The sequence below is a fragment of the Rissa tridactyla genome, chromosome W (assembly GCF_028500815.1).
Source record: "Rissa tridactyla isolate bRisTri1 chromosome W, bRisTri1.patW.cur.20221130, whole genome shotgun sequence".
NCBI classification, from domain to species: domain Eukaryota; kingdom Metazoa; phylum Chordata; class Aves; order Charadriiformes; family Laridae; genus Rissa; species Rissa tridactyla.
The window spans coordinates 20,384,399-20,395,066 of record NC_071496.1 but is presented as its reverse complement, the minus strand read 5'-3'; positions in this window follow the sequence as shown (position 1 = coordinate 20,395,066).

The window sequence follows — 10,668 nt, the reverse complement described above, 5'->3', positions numbered from 1 at the left end:
TGCAATTAAATGCTTTTTCTTTATTTTGGAAAGAACAAAATTGATCTTACTTTTTCCATTTTCTGCTGTATTATAGACAAAAAGTCCTTGTAAGCTAAGGTGCAACAGAACACATTTCAACAATCAAAAAGAGAGTTTTATACCTAGAAACAACAATAGACCCAAACTTTAGCGGCATTTGTAAATACCAGTAATGTAATTTATTTTGTTAATATCATGTGATAACATGCCCAAACACTACTTCATTAAAATGCCTCCAATGAGACTTATGGCCAAATAAAATGTTCTATCTGAAGAGTGTAATTCTACCTACAAATCAAAAGGAACACCCCCTTCCCCACCCCGCTAAAACTGCCTTTTTTCTTTCCTGCAAAACCCCTGTGTTTTACATTAAGGTGACCTTAATCTTTCACTGCACAGGAAGGGGGGGATGGCTGCTGGCTTGAACTGCTATAATTAACAGTGATGTAATTACCTGTAAACTTTACGCTATTTCAACACATAGCCATGCTGGCCTGAGTTCTCCTAATTTATAAATGAAAGAGAGGAAAGGGAGCAAGTGCGTTGCCATGTGTGGTGATAAATTGCTTTCATGGACCTAAAAATGTGGCCACTCAGATTTTTACATATTTACACATAGACACAGTATTTCCTGTTCTATAAAGTGTTTCTTTAGTCAATTTTGAGGCAGAGCTATCCTAAAAAATAAAGTTCTTCAGAGCTGTACAATTATAGTTTCCAAACAATACATAAATGTGGATATTTTTATGTGGATAGAAAGTTAAATTCTAAAATCATTTAGTTTTAATGGCCTGAAGTTATATTCATATGTATTTGGGGGAAAGTTTTTAAAACTACAAGCTCTATTTGTATGACTTCACAACATTTACTGCCATACAGCTCTTGTGCATGAGGTAGATACAGTATTTGCCAAATAAATTGTTATCTATAACCAAGGAAAGCCAACTAACACACTTACAGGGATCCTGGGAAGTTCTGTAAGATTAATAGAATTTGGAAAGGTAAGGTATCACAAATGACTCCATTGAATACGCTCTGAAAAACTCTTTAGAATTTCTTACCATATTTCTTTTGGCTGTTAAATGCTATATGGTGTGCAAGTTCAAGAAACATATTTCAGCTTCAGTCCTTGCTTTAATTTTTAGTTTGGTGGACTCGAGTAAAAATATTTATTTTGAAAAACAAACAATATGCAATAATTAAGGTTTTTAAAGCAACTTTAATGCAATATACATTCCTATTCCTCTATCTGAATTAGCAAAACCACATCATTGTGAATAAATTCTCCAGTTAAATGGACCACATATTTTCTTCTCCCTACCTTTTTTTGATGAGACTTCAAAAGGTTTTCTACTTAAAGTATAACACCACAACTCATTTTAATGAATTACAGGATCCATTTCTTGTCTTTCAGTTACACTGGTCAATTTGTTGTTAAAGGACGGGGGGGAGGGGAAGGGAGAAAAAGGAACTCTTAGTTACCTATGTAGAAAGTCTCTCACACCTATGGAATTCGTTACCCTGCCATTATCCATTCTGTGCAGGTAGGTCCACAGTGAAGAGCAGCACCACACAAGCTTCCCCACTGGTTCACATGCCCCTTGAGCACAGTTAATGATACCAGTTACGCAGTTCTTAGCCAGCACACAGTATCATCAAATGTTCTTTAAATATATATACACATATGTAAAGCCAGCTCCTAAAAGCTTAACTGTTCAGAATGCAACTTTTTTCAAGAAGCAGTTCTCCAGCAGTTGTCAGCAACCTTTACTCCACAGTTCTGTTTCACTTATTCCATACAGAAATAATCTGTCATAGATTTCATGCTTGGATACAGAAGCAGTTGCTTTATTTGGCAGTGTCTCAGTATAGCGAAGTCATCCATCTTGTACTAGAAATAGGATTTCCTACCATAAACAAAAAATGATAGAGGAAAAATCAGACAGCACAGGAACAGAAAAGTTGAGAAGCTACACTTAATAAGTTAGTGCATGTTCTGGATAAGCAAGATAAACACACAGTTCCATTTTCTAGTTGTGACAAAATGCATCAGTAGCCATATTTTAGTTACATTTGTGGTATGACCTGGTACCAACTCCCAGACTTTTTCGTTTACTCATTGCTCTACTTCTCATGTCCCTCTTCTCAGTCCATGATTTTATCTGTGTGAAAAATAGTGAAGGTATTGCTGGCTTTCGCCATAATAAGGCGGCTATAAATCTTTGACTTATAAGGATAACTAACCTTTAGTAAATTAGGAAACATGAGAAACCTCAAAGATAACAACTAACAGCAGCTATGAAGAAAAACATCATGAAGAAAAACATCCGAGAGAAACAAAAGAGAACTTCTCCAAAAGACCCCACAAGTGATTAACAGAAGGAAACAGATGCATAGGAGAAGGGAGTTGATGATAATCAATCCTACCAGAAGGAAACACATGCATGGGAAAAGGGAACTGAAGATCATCGATCCTCAGAAACAATTGTCAGAAGGAAACACACAAATAGAAGAGAAAAAGGACTAATAATAATCAATCATCATAAACAATTACTCTGCCTAACATAGTGAATACATATGCAATATTGAATGTATATAAGACATGGCTGAAGTGTTAGCTGGTGTGCCTCTGACTTGAGTCATGCACCCAGCGCTGTGCTTTTGCTTTATTGACTTTGTCCCTATAATAAAATAAGTGCCATTTCTGTTTAAGGGATCTGGCTATTTATCACAATTTGGGGGCTCGTCCGGGATAATTCACTTGGTCCCAGTGGGCTCCGAGACCCCAAGCAGGAGGTGCACCCCACCGATTTCGGCGGCCTGCTCGAAGGACTTCCCGGTGCCTGTTGAGACTCCAAGCTGATAATCCCACGAGAGGAGGGACTCATAAAGCAAAAGGGGTAAGTCTCCCCAGGAAAAACCGCGGTAGCCCATAATTCTTGTGCACAAAGACCCAGGCAAGAAAACAGGACTGTAAGTACTGCTTGGTTGGGCGGGTTTGGGGCTTGATTGCTGTGTTTGTGGAACTCGGACAGTCCGGATCTGGGGAGCGAGTGTGGAGTCTTTCTAACCGCAGTTCCAATCTCCCGCGAGGGAATTGGCCGGTGAAGAGACGAAGCGTCAGAGATTGAGTGAAAGACAGCCCCGGGAAAATTGGGTGCTTGACTGCTGTGGTGAGCGGAAGACAGCCCCAGGGAAATGGGACAAAAGATAAGTAAAAAGAGTCCCGGGGAAAAGGGGAGCGGGAAAGTGCCGGCAGATATACCCCAAGACAGTCCTTTGGGGATAAAATTGGCTAATTGGAATATTGATCCGGATACTAAAAATAAGGATAAAGTTAAAATGATTCAGTATCGTATGATAGAATGGACAAAGGAACCTATACGAGCAGACCATTTGTATTGGCCTAGATATGGGTCCTTTGAAGGGTGGATATGCCAGGCTTTAAACCTTTATGTAAACTCTAAAGAATCCTTCAGCCCAGAGGAGAGTGAATACGCCTCCTGCTGGAAAGGGGAGATTTGGCCAGAAGGAGTTAGTACCTTTAAAATATCTGAGATCTCAAGGGAAGAAAAGGAGAAGCGGTGGGATCCTCTGGAAGTTTTGCCCCCTCCCTACCGCCTCCCTCCAACAGCCCCCCCTTCTCCTGGAAAAGAGCTGACACCTAGTGCTAGGAGAAGGTCGGACAGGTCTCAGAGGTTAATTGAAAAAGTATCACTTACAAACTCTCCTAGGTTACGGCGGAAAACTTCTGTTAAAGTAAAGGAATTGGAAGACCAAGACACGGTGCAGGAAACACCAGGAGTTAGTTTATTCCCCTTAAGGGAAGTACCCCTGGGGGGAGCACAAGGGGGGATAGGATTTGTAAACGTTCCTTTGACTTCCACTGAAGTCAGTAACTTTAAAAAGGAATTAAAAGGGTTACTGGAAGATCCAATAGGCCTATTGGAACAATTAGACCAATTCCTAGGCCCTAATATTTATACCTGGGAGGAAATGCAGTCGATAATAAGTATAATATTTTCTCCCAAAGAACGGCAAATGATTAGAACAGCTGGGATGAGAATTTGGGAAAGGGAAAATCAGCAAGGCCCACCTGGGGACCAGAAGATGCCAATAGTACACACAAATTGGAATCAAAATGATGTAGAGGGTCGTAGGAACATGAGTGATTATCGAAATTTAATTATTAAAGGTATAAAAGAAGCCGCCCCTAGAGGGCAGAATGTAACCAAAGCATTTGATGGGCAGCAGGGAAGGGAGGAAACCCCGACCGAATGGCTTGAAAGGCTGTGACGTAACATGAGACAGTACTCAGGAATAGATTCAGAGTCCTGCGGGGCAAACATTACTGAGAGTTCAATTTGTTACACACGCCTGGCCAGACATTCGAAGAAAATTAGAGAAACTAGAGGACTGGCAGGATCGGGGCCTGAACGAATTGAATTATTGAGGGAAGCTCAGAAAGTATATGTACGAAGAGATGAGGAGAAGGCTAAAGCAAAAGCTAAAATCATGGTAGCCACCATGAGGGAAGGAAATATTCAGAAAAATCCCAGGGTGATGGGGGGGGGTGGGACGTTATCCGGAGAAGCGGGAGGAGACTTTTAGACGGAATCAGATCCCTCCCAGAAGGGGACCATCGGAAACTGAGAAAAGGAATGAAGGAAGTGGATGTTTCTATTGTGGGAAACTTGGGCATTTTAAGAAGGAATGTCCTCAAAGGGATAAAGATCAGAAAATGTTTAAAGAAATTGAGGATTAGGGGTGTCAGGGGCTCTACCTCCTGGGGGATAGCTAACACCTTGAGCCCTTGATAAACCTAAGAGTGGGCCCCCAGGAGGAAGTATTAGAATTTCTAGTAGATACAGGAGCTGAGCGAACTTGTGTTTGTAACATACCTAAAAGATGCATTATAAGTAAAGAAGTAATTAATGTAACGGGAGCAAAGGGGGAAAGTTTTAAAGCCCCGGTGATCAAGCAGGTGGTTTTTGAAGGTAATGACAAAATAGGTGTAGGGAATATCTTGTTAGTGCCTGGAGCTGGGTGCAATCTGTTGGGAAGAGACTTGCAGATCCAGCTGGGGGTTGGAGTAATCCCCGAGGAGGGGAAAATGATTGCAAAAATACTAAGATTAAGTCAGGAGGATGAATCCAAAATTAATCAGCAAGTTTGGGCTGTGGCTGGTAACAGAGGAGGTCTGAATATCCAACCAATCAAAGTTTCTATAGAAAGGTAAAATCGCCCCATACGAGTCAGGCAGTACCCCATTTCAATGGAGGGAAAAAAAGGCCTCCAGCCGGTAATTGAAGGGCTCATCTCTGATGGGACCCTCGAACCCTGTATGTCTCCTCATAACACTCCTATCCTACCTGTACAGAAACCTGACAGGACATATAGGTTGGTGCAAGACTTACGGGAGGTGAATAAGAGAACTTTGACTCGGTACCCTGTTGTACCCAAACCCTTATACCCTTCTGAGCAAAGTTCCCCCAGAACATAGCTGGTTTAGTGTAGTGGATTTAAAAGACGCGTTTTGGGCATGTCCCCTGGCTGAGGAAAGTAGAGATATCTTTGCTTTTGAATGGGAGGACCCAAACACCGGACGTAAACAGCAGCTTAGATGGACAAAGCTACCTCAAGGGTTTACAGAGTCTCCCAACCTGTTTGGACAGGCTCTGGAGGAGCTGTTACAATCTTTTCACACCCCTCCGAAAACTCATATCACTCAGTATGTAGATGACTTATTAATATCAGGGGAAGAGGAAAAATTAGTCAGAGAAGTAACAATTCAGTTATTAAACTTTTTAGGAGAGAAAGGTTTAAGGGTTTCCAAGGGAAAGTTACAATTTGTAGAACCTGAAGTACGATACTTAGGGCATATAATAAGTCAGGGAAGCCGCAAATTAAACCCCGAGAGGATTGCCGGAATAATATCCCTCCCACCCCCAACTACAAGAAGAGAAGTAAGGAAGTTATTAGGACTACTAGGGTACTGTAGATTATGGATCGAGGGGTATACCCAGGCGGTGAAATTTTTATACGAAAAATTGACGGGGGAAGATAAGATAGAGTGGACACAGAATGACAATGAAAAACTAGAAGAACTAAAGTCAAAACTGATAAAAGCTCCGGTTCTGAGCCTACCATCATTAGAGAAACCCTTCTATTTGTTTGTCAATGTGGAAAATGGGATAGCCCATGGAATTTTGGCCCAGGAATGGGGAGGGGTGAGGAAACCGGTAGCGTACTTATCAAAATTATTAGATCCAGTCAGCCGAGGTTGGCCAATATGCATCCAAGCGGTAGCCGCTACCTCGATACTAGTGGAAGAAAGTCGAAAACTCACTTTCAGGGGTAAGCTAATAGTTCACACTCCACACTCTGTAAGGAATATCTTAAATCAGAAAGCAGATAAATGGTTGACGGATTCTAGGATGTTGAAATATGAGGCCATTTTACTAGACAACGAAGACCTAACCTTGGTAACAGATAAGAATCAAAATCCTGCCCAGTTTCTATATGGGGAACCTAAAGAGGAACTAGTACACGATTGTTTAGAAGTAATAAATTATCAGACAAAACTCAGAGAAGATTTGACCGACCAAGCCCTATTAGTAGGAGAAAAGATATACATAGATGGATCATCTAGGTGTATACAAGGGAAAAGAATGTCTGGATATGCAATAATAGATGGGAGTAACATGACGATTATAGAAAAAGGAAAACTGCCATCTAATTGGTCTGCTCAAAGCTGTGAGTTATATGCCTTAAAAAGAGCATTAGAATTTCTAGCACATAAGGAAGGAACTATTTATACAGATTCTAAATATGCATTTGGGGTGGTACATACTTTTGGAAAAATCTGGGAAGAAAGAGGATTACTAACTTCAAAAGGAAAAGGACCAGTTCACGAGGAGTTAATATTGGAGGTATCAGAAGCTTTAACTCTACCTAAGGAAATTGCAGTAGTCCATGTAAAGGGGCATCAGAAAGGATTAACACCAGAAATAAGGGGAAATAATCTAGCAGACCAAGAGGCGAAAGAGGCTGCTGAAAATGGGGAAGAGAAATTATTAGTTGTTCAACAGAGAAAAGAGGAGCGAGATAATATTCCTCAATTCACTGAAGCTGAAGAAAAGGAATTGACTAGAATAGGAGGAGAAAAGACTCCGGAAGGAAAATGGGTGTTGCCTGATGGGCGTCAGATGGTAAATAAAACATTAGCAAGAAAAATATTGGAGGAATTGCATAGAGAAACCCACTGGGGAACACAGGCCATTTGCGATCACTTTCTTAGAAAATTTGGATGCATAGGGGTGTTCGGAGTAGCTAAACAAATCACCGATAGGTGTATAACTTGCCAAAAGGTGAATAAAAAGGTAATGAGAAAACCCATCCATGGAGGGCGGGAGTTGGCCTTACGCCCCTTTCAAAATATACAAGTGGATTTTACAGAACTCCCACAAGTCCAAAGGTGGAAGTTCCTCTTGGTATTAGTAGACCATCTTACCCATTGGGTGGAGGCAATTCCAGTCACTAGAACATCGGCTAATGTAGTAACAAAGATCCTGCTAGAATAAATTATTCCTAGATACGGAATGGTTCATAGAATAGACTCTGACAGGGTGTCCTGGTTCCGGTGGGGATAGGGTTAACTTTTCCTGGTATTCCATGCCATGTGAGCCACGCCCACCCTGAGCTGCCGGGGGAGGGGGCAGGAAGTTGCTGCTTAAAAGCGGGCTGGGGCGGCCCGGGTCCGGCCGGCGAGCGGCGGTTCCGTAATCGCGTTTGTATATTCCCCTATCCGTGGTGGTGGTGTTGTTGTTGTTGTTGTTGTTGTTGTTGTTGTTGTTGTTGTTGTTGTTGTTGTTGTTGTTGTTTGCCTGTTCCCTTTGCTGTTCTGTTAAACTGCCTTTGTCTCAACCCAGGAGTCTTGCCTTTTCTTACGATTTTTCCTGTATTGGGAAGGCACGAGCGAGCGGCACGTGGTTCTTTCTTGCCGTCTGAGGCTAAACCACGACAGTCCTTTTTGGCGCCCAACGTGGGGCTCGAAGGGTTGAGATAAAGACAGAATCCAACTAGAACGTGGAAAAAACGGTTTTGGGTTTTTTTTGTATGCATTTATTTTATTAGGTAAGTAGTCACTGGTCATCATGTTGCTTGGTTTGTTCTCATGGCTGTGTTACATAAATTCCTATATGGCTTATGTACTCCCTGCGATGCTGTTTACCATGTCTGGAAAAGGGATGAGGATTATCATTCTGCTGTCCTGTGCGATATCTGTTTATGATATGATAACATCACTGTTCAGATGGCTATTTTGGGGTGTTTATGTGGTTTTGCTGTCCTGTCCGTACATTGGGCACCGTCTCTCAGAATTTGTTAATAATTTCCCCAGCCCTTTTGCCTCCCTTTTCTCCTTCGGGTCAGGTATGACAGCTTTTGAGAATTTTGAATATCCTTGGGATACTCAAACTAGCGTGTTCCTAGTGCTATGTCTCCTGAATACGTTCCAGGTCTTGTTTAGGGTTAAGCGACTATTTAAGACTACCACCCAGAGATCTGACCCAAGGATGGATAGTCATGGGTGGCACGGCATGTGGGAGAGCATGGGCAGGTACCTAGAGAACTACTCACCTCCAATGGTCTGGGACTTTACCCCTGAACAATTACAGGACCCTGATAAAGTGGTAGAATATTTGAAGGGAAAATGCTGTGGCTATTCTAGAGAGGCACAACTCACCGCGCTGTGCTGGGCCCTGGCCAGTATCTACCAGGCACTGCTCAGAATTATGCAGCACCCTCAAGGGGAAGAGATGGAAACCAGACCGGCGGCCCCTGCTGCAGCCCCTGTGGCGGCCCCTGCGGCTGCTGCAGCCCCTGCGGCGGCCCCTGCGGCTGCTGCAATCCTTGCGACAGACACTGCGGCTACTGCAACCCCCGTGGTAGCCACTGCAGTTACTCCAACCCCCATAGCAGCCACTGCCACTGAACCAGGGAACCAACCCGTGCCGGTATCAGTTGCCCCCATACAAAAGAAGAAGTACACAAAGAAATCAGTTCGCTTAGTAAGAGATGATGATGAACCAGGGCCATCACGAGAGCAGGAGGAAGAGGCAGAACCAGAGATAATTACTCGATCCCTATCCTTGAGTGAGCTGCGGGATATGCGAAAAGATTTTAGCCGACTTTCAGGTGAGCACATTGTCACCTGGCTGCTCCGGTGCTGGGATAATGGGGCCAGTAGCCTGGAATTAGAGGGTAGGGAGGCCAGGCAGCTGGGATCCCTGTTTAGGGAAGGGGTCATTGACAAGGCGATTGGGAAGAAGACCCAAGCCCTCAGCCTCTGGAAACGACTCCTGTTAGGCGTGAGGGAGAGGTACCCCTTCAGCGAGGATGTTGTATGTCAGCCAAGCAAGTGGACTACCATGGAAAGAGGTATCCAGTACCTGAGAGAATTAGCCATGCGGGAGATGATTTATTATGACTTGGACAATGCAGACTTACCCACAGACCCTGATGAGGTGCAATGCACAAGGCCCATGTGGCGGAAGTTTGTACGGAGCGCACCATCGTCATATGCCAACTCCCTGGCAGTAATGGAATGGAAAGGTGAAGAGGGACCAACGGTGGATGAGGTAGCTGGCCGGCTCCGGCGATATGAAGAAAGTCTCTCTTCCCCCCTTGTCTCAGCTGTGGAGAAACTGTCGCGGAAGGTCCAGCAACTTGAAGAGAATATGTCCTACTCCCCACCTGCACGGGCCAGCATCTCAGCTATTAGAAGCAGGCATTTCCCCACTCAAGAGAGAGTACGGAGGGTACACACCACGAGGCACCCTGTGGTTCTACCTGCGGGACCACGGAGAGGACATGAGGAAGTGGGATGGACAACCTACTTGGATCCTGCGGACACAGGTACAGGAGTTGCAAGGAAGGACAACCACAAAAGGGGATCCCTCCAGGAAAAGTGCCGCCCCAGTTTCCAGTGGGCCGTTCCCCAGACAAAGCAGAAGGCCTGATCTTGCTTCTGATCCTCTTGAAGGAACTTCCAAGTCATTTATGCAAGAAGTGAGTAATGGATACTATGACCAGTATTAGGGGGGCCCTGCCTCCGGCCAGGTGGAGGAAAGGGACAACCGGGTTTATTGGACGGTGTGGATTCGATGGCCTGGCACATCAGACCCACAGGAGTATAAGGCTCTAGTGGACACGGGTGCACAGTGTACTTTAATACCATCAAGCTATAGAGGGGCAGAACCCATTTGTATTTCTGGGGTGACAGGGGGATCCCAAGAGTTGACTGTACTGGAGGCAGAAGTGAGCCTAACTGGGAATGAGTGGCAGAAGCATCCCATTGTGACTGGCCCAGAGGCTCCATGCATCCTTGGTATAGATTACCTCAGGAGAGGTTATTTTAAGGACCCAAAAGGGTACCGCTGCCTTGGAGACAGAGGAAGTTAAACAGTTGTCTGCCTTGCCTGGTCTCTCGGAGGATTCTTCTGTTGTGGGGTTGTTGAGGGTCAAAGAACAACAGGTGCCGATTGCTACCACAACGGTGCATCGGCGGCAGTATCGCACTAACCGAGACTCTCTGATTCCCATCCATGAGCTGATTCGTCAACTAGAGGTTCAAGGAGTGATCAG